Raw genomic sequence first — 9,733 nt, 5'->3', positions numbered from 1 at the left:
TGCAGTGCTTCCTGGTCCCCTTTTCCCACCCACACCGGCAGGCGGCTGCTGCGGGAGAACACGAGGGAGGCTCTCGGGATGCTAGGCAGCTCTGTGTGGCTGTCAGGGGAAAGAGCCTTCTTCTCTAAAGATGGCTGGCAGAAAGGTGGTGCTCAGCTCTGTAAGCGATCTGCCCAGTAGCCTCACTGCCAGGGGATGCAGACATTTCTGTAAGGTGCAGAAAGAGGGTATTTGACGTCCAAGTTAATATGAGAAATATGCATTTAGGAGATGGAATTTCCATTCTTCCATCAGGGCCCCAGTGGCCTAATGGATAAGGCAATGGCTTTCTAAGTCAGAGATTGTGGGTTCAAGTCCCATCTGGGGTGGAAAAAATGCCTTCTTCCTGTATACTGCAAGGAAACCTTGGCCTTATTTTCACCAAGGAAGCTGGGAGATGTCTGAATACAAAATACTGAATCTTGGGGAAAATCCCTCAGAAATGGCATCTTGACAAATGCTTTCTAAACCCATCAGTAGCAAACAGTTAATACTAGTGTTTGTTTGAGACTAGAGGGAAGGGGAGTGTTTACTCCAACACCTCAGTGAGGGAAACAGAGGGAAAGAGCAAGGCTGTTCTGAAAGAGAAGGGATCTGTCTGGAGACAAAGCAGCCCCTGAGAATGAGCAACGGTGTGAAAAGAAGAGGTTCAAATGTGTGTTAGATGTTAGTTAGTGTTAGAGGGTTTATCCCTTCACCCTCCCATTACCGGGTCCTTCTTGCGTACACACAGAGCAGCAATACCCAAAGTCTGAAGGTGCAAACAATGAGATGTTTATTGGATTAAACTTGTAGCAAGCAATGATTCCAGTTTCCTTCCTCGGTGTCCCCATCCCAGCCCTGACGTCACAGAGCCTTGCCTGTGTCCCTGTTCCCATTCTCCCCCTTAGCAAAGCATAGGCCATATGGTGACACATTTCCTGATAGGGCCAGGCATCAAGGTGGAAGGTGTTGATATTCCATTTGTCCCTGTGCGTAGTGCAGTGCCCTGCACCTTCTCTTGTACGGGCGTGCCACACCGGTTCCAATTAGTGTTCCAGACTTCCCACTATGGTGGGCCCAGGAAGGTTGGGTCCAAGTTGTCTAGTACAGGGGGGAGGGGCTTACTCCATTACTTCTCGGTTATTTCCATAGGCAACGTAACACAAGTATACTTAGCAATACACCAGCCGCTGTAACAATCCACAGCAACACCGAGAGACCTGAGCACTGCCGCATGGTCCAACATCCCGGCCACCACCAAAACACCTCCTCTCCTCCTTCGACGGGGTCAAGCTCTTAACATGCCCAGTTGCTGGCAGCTGCAATACGCTGCCGCTGCAGGTTTTCGTGCTTTTGTCCATATCATAAGTCCATTGAATGTCCACAGAGAAATGGGTTATTGTCCAAACCAACTTAACCACGTGGTGTGGAATCAGGCCATATGCCCTGGTTTGATTATTCACAGCAGTAAGATTCACAGGTCTATCTGTGCACCAAAGCCCAGAGTGCAGCATGTAGTGTGGAATTTGGTTAGGGGCTGGTGTAATTGTGCCCCCAGTAATATGTACATTTCCAGCAAAACACCTCATACACAGTACACCCAATTGTCCACCCCTTGCCATGGGCCATTGGGTGTGCTCCTCCATGGCCATCAGGGAGGGGCACATTCAAACATCTTCCCTGGATTTACACCATTTTACACACCCCTCCATTGATTCCCAGCGAGCAAATCCCCTTCTCATTATTCCCATACGGCTTGTGGGGCCCACCTTAGCTGCCGATTCACTTCCAGATACCACGGTAGCTATTACACAGGTGCTGGCCTCCTTGTCGAGCATTTTGAATTTCCATACATATCTTCCCCCAGGTCAACCTTTTGAAGCCATCCCCACTCATGTCATGAGGTTTTTCTGTTCATTGAAACACAACAATGCTAACAACAAGACAAACACCACAGACAAACAACACAAAACATAGATTCATGGTATTATGGGTTATTCTTTTGCTGGTGCCAGCTTGCTTGTAGAGTGTCTGAAAAACAAAATAAACAATTTCCACCCCTCCCCCCCGTTGGTGGGGACAGATTAGTGCTTAATAATAATACCACTTCCTTTTACAAATGTCCTTGCTAATTGCAGGAAAAACAGAATAATTACCTCCAGGCTGTCCTTACTGTGGTCTATCGTCAGATAGTGAATTACCCCACTCGCGGGTCATTTATGAAATTCATGAGGTGGTGTGCCTCAGTGTCCCCTCTTGTACAACAGACCCAGTTTGCAATAGTTTCTCTGCTGTACTAAGCTTTAAGTTTATTCTCAGGTGGTGAGAGACAGCTTTAGATTTAGCTTTATCACTGTACATACACACACACACTCCTTAGGGTTAACCTGTCCCCCTTATTTTCAGGCTTGACTTGTTTTTTCACCTCCCTTTCCTGGAGGGCCACAATCTGAATCTTCCAGTAGCTTGTTTGCTGACCAGATGTATTCATTATTTGCAGCTCCTTTATGCTGCTACTTATGGGCAGATCTCTCCTTCCACCATCAGCTAGGTAATTTGCATTCATACAGGCTTTCGGGCTTGCTTTTGGATCCAAAGCTATCAGCAAGGCCGGCTCTAGGCACCAGCCCTCCAAGCATGTGATTGGGGCGGCACTTTCTAAGGGGCTACACTCCGCCCTGCCTTTTTTTATTTTTATTTTTTATTTTTTTGCTTGGGGCGGCATTGCCCGGAGCCAGCCCTGGAGCAGCCACTCACCCGAGCCAGGATCCACGCCCCCTGCCCAGCCCAGCAACGCCCTGCCCAGCCCACTCTGGCAGGGAAATGCGGCGCCACCCGGAGTGGCAGCGGCAGCAGGACCTCGCCTTCCTCCCTGCATCCTGGGCCCCACTTCCTTCCCTCACACATTCCGGGAGCCCCTCTCGCCACCGCCTCAGCCCAGGCTCGGCTCCCCCTCCCTCCTCATCTCCTCACACACTCCGGGAGCCCCTCGCACCACCGCCTCAGCCCAGGTTCGGCTCCTCCTCCCTCCCCGTCTCCTCACACGCTCCGGGAGCCCCTCTCACCGCCGCCTCAGCCCAGGCTCGGCTCCCACTCTTTCCCTGGCTCCTCACACACTCCAGGAGCCCCTCTCACCGCCGCCTCAGCCCAGGCTCGGCTCCTCCTCCCTCCCCGTCTCCTCACAAGCTCCGGGAGCCCCTCTCACCGCCGCCTCAGCCGGGGCTGGGGAGGGAGGGAAGCGGGGTCCCCTGGAGCCAAGCCCGGGCTGTGGCAGCAGTGAAAGGGGCTCCTGGAGTGTGTGAGGAGATGGGGAGGGACGGAGGGAGCCAGGGTCCACTGGAGCCGAGCCCAGGCTGCGGCGGCGAGAAGGGCTCCCAGGGTTGGGGCCACCCAGAGGGGGCAAGTGGGTCAATTTTCCCCAGGCCCCGGGCCCCGCAGGGGCCCTCACGAGTATGTCGGAGGCTCCCCCCGCCTCCATCTTCGCCCATCCCCCGGTGTCTCAGCTGGTGGGGGCGGGGCTGCGAGCTGCAGCCGAGCGGCGGGAGGTCAGGCCCCGCTGGAGACACCAGGCTGCTGCAGTGCTGTCGGGGAAAGAGGGTAAGCGGCATGGTAAGGGGCTGGGGCCGGGCACCCCCTGACCCCATCCCCCTCAGCCCCGACCCCCAGCTCCAAGCCCAACCCCTCTGAGCCAGGCACCCCCCCAACCCCATCCCCATCCTCCCCACAGCCCTGACCCCCAGCTCCGAGCCCAGCCCCTCTGAGCCGGGCACCCCCTGACCCCATCCCCCTCAGCCCCGACCCCCAGCTCCAAGCCCAGCCCCTCTGAGCCGGGAACCCACCCAACCCCATCCCCATCCTCCCCACAGCCCTGACCCCCAGCTCTGAGCCCAGCCCCTCTGAGCCGGGCACCCACCCAACCCCATCCCCATCCTCCCCACAGCCCTGACCCCCAGCTCTGAGCCCAGCTCCCCTGAGCCGTGCAACCCCCCGACCCCATCCCCCACAGCCCTGACCTCCAGCTCCGAGCCCTGCCCCTGTGAGCTGGACACCCCCTGATTCCATCTCCCCACAGTCCTGAGCCCAGCCCCTGTGAGCTGCGCACCCCCCAACCCAGAGCCCAGCTCCCCACCCAGCCCTGGACAAGAGCAGCACCACTCCCAGGCAGCAACAGCCCATTGGCACCAACCATCACCATCACCCAGCAACAGCCTATTATGTAATTTCAAATGTACACATACCAGTAAAGCATTTAATGTTTTTAAATCATGTATTTAGTGTATTTTCAAATTATTACAAATTAATTTTTGAATGTATTTCACTAGTTATTTTACATTTCCAAATACATGTTACTATAGTATTGCAACTTTTTTTTATGGAAGGGGCCCCCAAAATTGCTTTGCCCCAGGCCCCTGAATCCTCTGGGCAGCCCTGCCCAGAGTGTGTGAGGAGCTGGGGAGAGAGGGAAGCAGGCTCCCCTGGAGCCGAGCCCGGGCTGCGGTGAGAGGGGCTCCCAGAGTGTGTGAGGAGCTGGGGAGGGAGGGAAGCGGGGTCCCCTGGAGCTGAGCCCGGGCTGTGGCAGCGGCGAGAGGGGATCCCGGAGTGTGTGAGGAGGTAAGCGGCCGCCTGGGCTCGTCAGTGCTGAGCAGGTAGCCCTGCAGCCGGAGATCCTTGCCTTCCCGCCCGCCGGGGCTGGGCCAGGGCACCGTGAGGCCGAAGAGCAGCAGGTCCGGGGGGCTCTCCAGGTCCTCGGCCACCAGCATGTCAGGGGTGAGGGCAGTGAGCACGAGCTGATCCACCTCGGCCACCAGCAGTGCCGCGAAGCCCAGGGAGGGGGCCATGTTCTCCGCACCGCCCCGCAGCCGCACTGCCACCTGGAAGTACTCCCGCTCCACGCCGCCCCGCAGCCGCACTGCCACCTGGAAATACTCCGCTCCGCACCACCCCACAGCCGCACCGCCACCTGGAAGTATTCACGCTCCGCGCCACCCAGCAGCTCCACCCGCACGGGGACATAGTTGCAGCTGGGCCAGGGTTTGGCTGCCGTGTGCTGGTAGCGGATCCCATGTTTGGGGGGGAGCCCAGTGCTGGAGCGGCAGCAGGTGTGGAGGAAGAGAGATCCCAGTGCTGGGGTGGCAGGGAGGCACTGGTAGGCCGGCGGGGGGGAGCTCAGGGCTGGGGAAACAAGGGGGGGAGCCAAATTGTTTTTTGCTTGGGGCGGCAAAAAACCTAGAGCCAGCCCTGGGAACAGGTGAAAGGACAAAAGAAGCAAGAGAAGAAGAGAACGGAGGGAGGAAGGGATGGATGGAGGAAAAGGTGAAAAAAAAAGGACAAACCCTAATGTCCCCAGTGATTCTAAGGGACAAAATCCCAGGTGCGCAATAAAATTCTGCCTCCTTAAGCTCGTGTTTTCCATGCCTAGATTTCAACTGTCACCAGATGGATCAGACTGAACAGGTTTCAAACCTAGAGGAGGCTCTTACCTTCTAAACAGGGACGGCTGTTTTCTAGTAAAATCAAGAAAAAGGAAAGAGAAAACTTGAAAGAGGTTCCTCCTGGCACTCACATCCATGAACCCGAATATTCTCTCAGTCGTCAAAGAGAGACCTGGAGAAGGAGACTTGCTGAAGCAAAGCCACAGGGGTCTCTGAGGTTTCCCTGGCCCCTCGCCCCTCTCCTGCCTGGTTGATGTCAGCATCTCTCTGTGAGGTCACCACCTCCCCACCACCTTTGACCAATAGTCTGAGGTCCTGCAAAAGGCCTTTGTGATGTCACTGCCACACCCCTCCCTTGCTGTGCTAATGTCCTGCCCCTGGCCAGGCACTTTGGAGGTTTGAGCTACTCCCTGTGGATCACCCCACTCAAGGAGCGTTCGTTCTAGGCAGCAAGCCAGCTAGACAGGAAAACATCAGATGCTGCTCCCATTGCTGCACTCACTTTTTCAGAAATTAGTTGACTTTATGGCCAGAAGAGACCATTAGAGCATCTAATCTGACCCACTGCATATCACAGGCCTCCTGTATGACATAATAGCTACTTTTGTGGCAAACACATTCTAGAAAGGCATCTAGTCTTCATTAAATGACATCAGGAAATGGTGAATCCAGCACTTTCCTTGGTAGCTTGTTCCTGTGGTGAAACATCCTTGCTGTTGAATTTTTGTGCCTTATTTATAATATGAATTTGTCTCTTTTCACCTTTCAGCCCCTGGGTCCTGTTATGCCTTTCTCTGCTCAATTAAAGAGCCCTTTAATATCCAATATTTTCTCTTCATTAAGGCCCTTCAACACTTCAATGAAGTCACCTTTCAATCTTCTTTTGATAAACTAAACAGGTTGAGCTCATTCAATAGCTCACTAGAAGGCATTTTTCTCCAGCCTTCAGAACATTTGGTGGCTCTTTGCTGACAATTTCACAACATCTTTTTCAAATGAGGACACCAAAACTGGAGGCAGTATTCCAGTATCAGTCTCACTGATGCCGTGTCACCTCCTGTGACGTTATTGACATAATCTATAACTGTATAGATCACCGTTGCGACCACTGTTCTATATTTGCAGCCAATATGGTAGAAAGGTTGTCATGTAAGGGGTCTATGGAGAGGTTGTGATTGGCTGATTATAATGATGCTATCTCTAGATATGTATCATTTTTGTAGTTGACATTATGAATATTGGCTCTATGCTGTCCGTATTTCAAACTAGTGTTATGCTTCCGGGAATCATCCCAGACCAGTTGGTGTCAGTTCTGCCTAGCCTGCTTGATGGCCCATTAAGGACCATCAGCTATACAATCGACCCATTGAGAGAAGGCAGATACACCTTGTGCCTCAGCAAAGTATGCAGGGACCTGCCTATGCACAGAACTCTAAGGTTTTTCTATGCCACATGCTGGATAGACTGTCCTTGGGACAAAGAAAGCAAAGACCACATGGCAAGAGACTATAAAAGGCTGATGCCTCATCTCCATCTTGTCTTCAATGCTGCTTCATACCTCTGGAGGGACTTTGCTACAAACTGAAGCTCTGTACAAAGGACTGAATGACCCATCCCAGCTGTGGATGGACTCCAGAGACTTGATTTGAACCTGCAGTTTATTCCATCACTGCTACAAGCCTGAATCAAGAATTTTGGCATTACTGTAAGAGAAAGCCTTGCTTGTTAAGATAGGCCTGGTCAGCAAATTGCCAGGTGTTGGAGCTAAGAACTAAATAATTGTGTGTTATTCAGAGTTGCAGACTGAACAAAGAATCCCTGTTCCTATTGTGTTAGTCTCTTCTGTAGGGAGACGTTCTTCCCACAGAGCCAACCTTGAGTTTATGAGAAGTTGGCACATGTCAGTATAAGATATTGCATCCTTCCACCTCCCTTCCCAGGGACCAATGCCTTGCCTTTAGACACACAGAAAACAATCTTTATTGCCATATACTTTCACTGTTTCTTTGCTTTAACCCCTAGGAATGTACCTGTTGGACAATGAAAGGAGTTGCTCCATTCCTATGGACCCCAAATCAGATTTTTTATACTAATAGCTTTTTTTTTTTTACTGATGTCAGCACCCTCTGTCATGCAGGGGTTGGAGTTATCCCAGGGACAGGCCAATAGGAGAAGAAGTGCCTTCCTGAACAGCAAGGGGATCTGAGAAAGGAAAGCCAGTATGTTTCTGCCTGGTTTTGATCCAGGGACCTTTTGTGTATTAGGCAAATGTGATAACCACGACACTACAGAAACTCTATCAACTTGGCTGGTGCTTTCCCTGGCACACACCGATGGGGAAACAGAGCGAGTGATGGCAGCCCTTCGACAGGTCAGCTGGTAGAGCAGAGGACTGGAGCCGGTGCTCAGGAAGTCATCCTTACGTCCCCCTTCTGAACCTTGCTTGAAGGGGAGCTTCTTTTTCTTCCCCTTGCTGACAAAGAGCAAGAGAAGAATGAAAGATCAGGTGGGCCAACTCGGTGCAGAAGCCCATGCTGCCTTTTCCTGCTGCATAGCCTGAAATGAGGGATTTGTGGCAGTTAAAGGAACAGCCCACCCTTGCACAAAGGGGGAAAGAAGAGCCCCCCCAAAAGCTTGGGATTGAACCACAGACCTTTAGTCTCACCCAGCTCAACTACTTCAACAGCTGCTAGGTTTCTTTTTAGCCTGCTGCTTTTCTGTCTGGGATGCTTTTGTCAGCGGCCCATTAAGGCAAGATTCACTTTTGCTTTTCTTAGCTGGCTAAAGCCCTTGTTTAATAAACCAGGAGATCCTGGGTTCAACTCCCAGTGTGCCTTGTTGAGATGCTTTTGGGGCACCTGGCATTGGCTACTGTCAGAAAACAAGATTCAGAGTGAGATGGACCTTTGGTCTAGCCTAGTGTGGTTTTTCTTGTGGTTTAAATTACACTCACAGGCACTGATAATAGATCTACTGAAAGTTTGGGAGTTAGGGGCTGATAGGTCAGTGGTCCAGTCCCCTCACAGATGACCCCCTCCCTCTGGGACAGGTCTGGGACAGGTCTGAGCTCTCCCACCAAATGGCTCATTGCAACTGCCAGAATCTGTGGGCAGCTCATTTAGTTTATGCCGAGGGTTGAGTCCTGCTTTGTGCCCAGTGTCTGAGAATGAAAATCCTAAACCACCCTATGAAATAACAAATGCAGCAGGACGTGTTATTGTTCCTGCCCCAAAGCAGACAGACCAATGGAGAACTGCCATTGAGTCCACGGTAATACTCCTCTGCGGTTTTACCATTTCCACTTGCTAAACTCCCTCCCAACCTTCTGGGCTCCTAGAGCAGGGGACTGAGCCTGAGCCAAGACATGGACACTGCAACTTTACTCCAGACCAAGCCACATGACCCTGATTAATGTGACACAGGCCAGCCGAGGGTGTTTCATTGCACTGGAGATGTAGCCTAACATTATGCCTATACTGTGATTAAAACACCCAGGGCACCTGTCTCAAAGCCCAGGTCAGCTGACTCAGGGTAATGGGGCTTGGACTGCAAGACTATAAAATTACAGTGCAGACATATGGGCTTGAGCCCAACTTCTGAGGCCCCATGAGGAGTGAGGGTTTCTGAACCCAGGCTTCAGTGTGAACACAAATATCTGCACCACAGTTTTTAGCCCCTCAGCTTTAGCTCCATGAGCCCACGTCAGATGACCCAGGCCAGCCCTGCTGCCATCTTTATCCCAGGAGAGATGGACTCTAAGGGTACGTCTCCACTGCAATGTAAGCCCAGGTGTGGCACGCTGTGCTCAAAGCAGCACCCTGCAAGCCCCATATTCACCACTCTCATATAATGATGAGATGGTTTGTACAAAGTCTGCCTGGTGAGGTATCATTTCAAAAGTCTTGATCTGTTGAACATTAATATCTTGTTGGATGGTGTGCGCTAGCATTGGTTGGGAAGTTATGAAGTTTTGCTCAGTGTGCGTTACTGAAATATGAGGTTTTGAAATGCCCACAACCAGCCTTTCAGGTGTGACAAGGGAGGACCCAGACTCACTGCTGGCCCATTAAAGGTATCCAGACTCCCAAGGACTATCCCAGGAACCGTGTGCAATGCAGACTTCTCCGAGATAGCACAGAGACAATGGACACTGCTTGACTCACATGGTAGCAAAGAAGCTTCCTAACAAGTTGGAAGAAACTATGAAAGAGAGGTAGAGACATCATGACTTGGACTCTCTCCCCCACAACTCAACATCTGGAAACACAACTGGAGGACAA

At 52.1% G+C, this 9,733-nt stretch overlaps 1 non-coding gene across 1 annotated transcript; it reads left to right on the top strand.

The window, feature by feature from the left end:
• The first annotated feature begins 295 nt into the window (after window positions 1-295).
• On the top strand, window positions 296-368 carry TRNAR-UCU. Its single transcript has one exon. It is a non-coding gene; the product is annotated as a tRNA-Arg (tRNA).
• The last annotated feature ends 9,365 nt before the right edge of the window (window positions 369-9,733 follow it).

The sequence above is a fragment of the Mauremys mutica genome, unplaced genomic scaffold (genome assembly GCF_020497125.1).
Source record: "Mauremys mutica isolate MM-2020 ecotype Southern unplaced genomic scaffold, ASM2049712v1 Super-Scaffold_100292, whole genome shotgun sequence".
In the NCBI taxonomy this organism is placed as follows: Eukaryota; Metazoa; Chordata; order Testudines; family Geoemydidae; genus Mauremys; species Mauremys mutica.
Note: the sequence above shows the minus strand (reverse complement) of the source record. Positions and strands in the feature narration are given on the sequence as shown.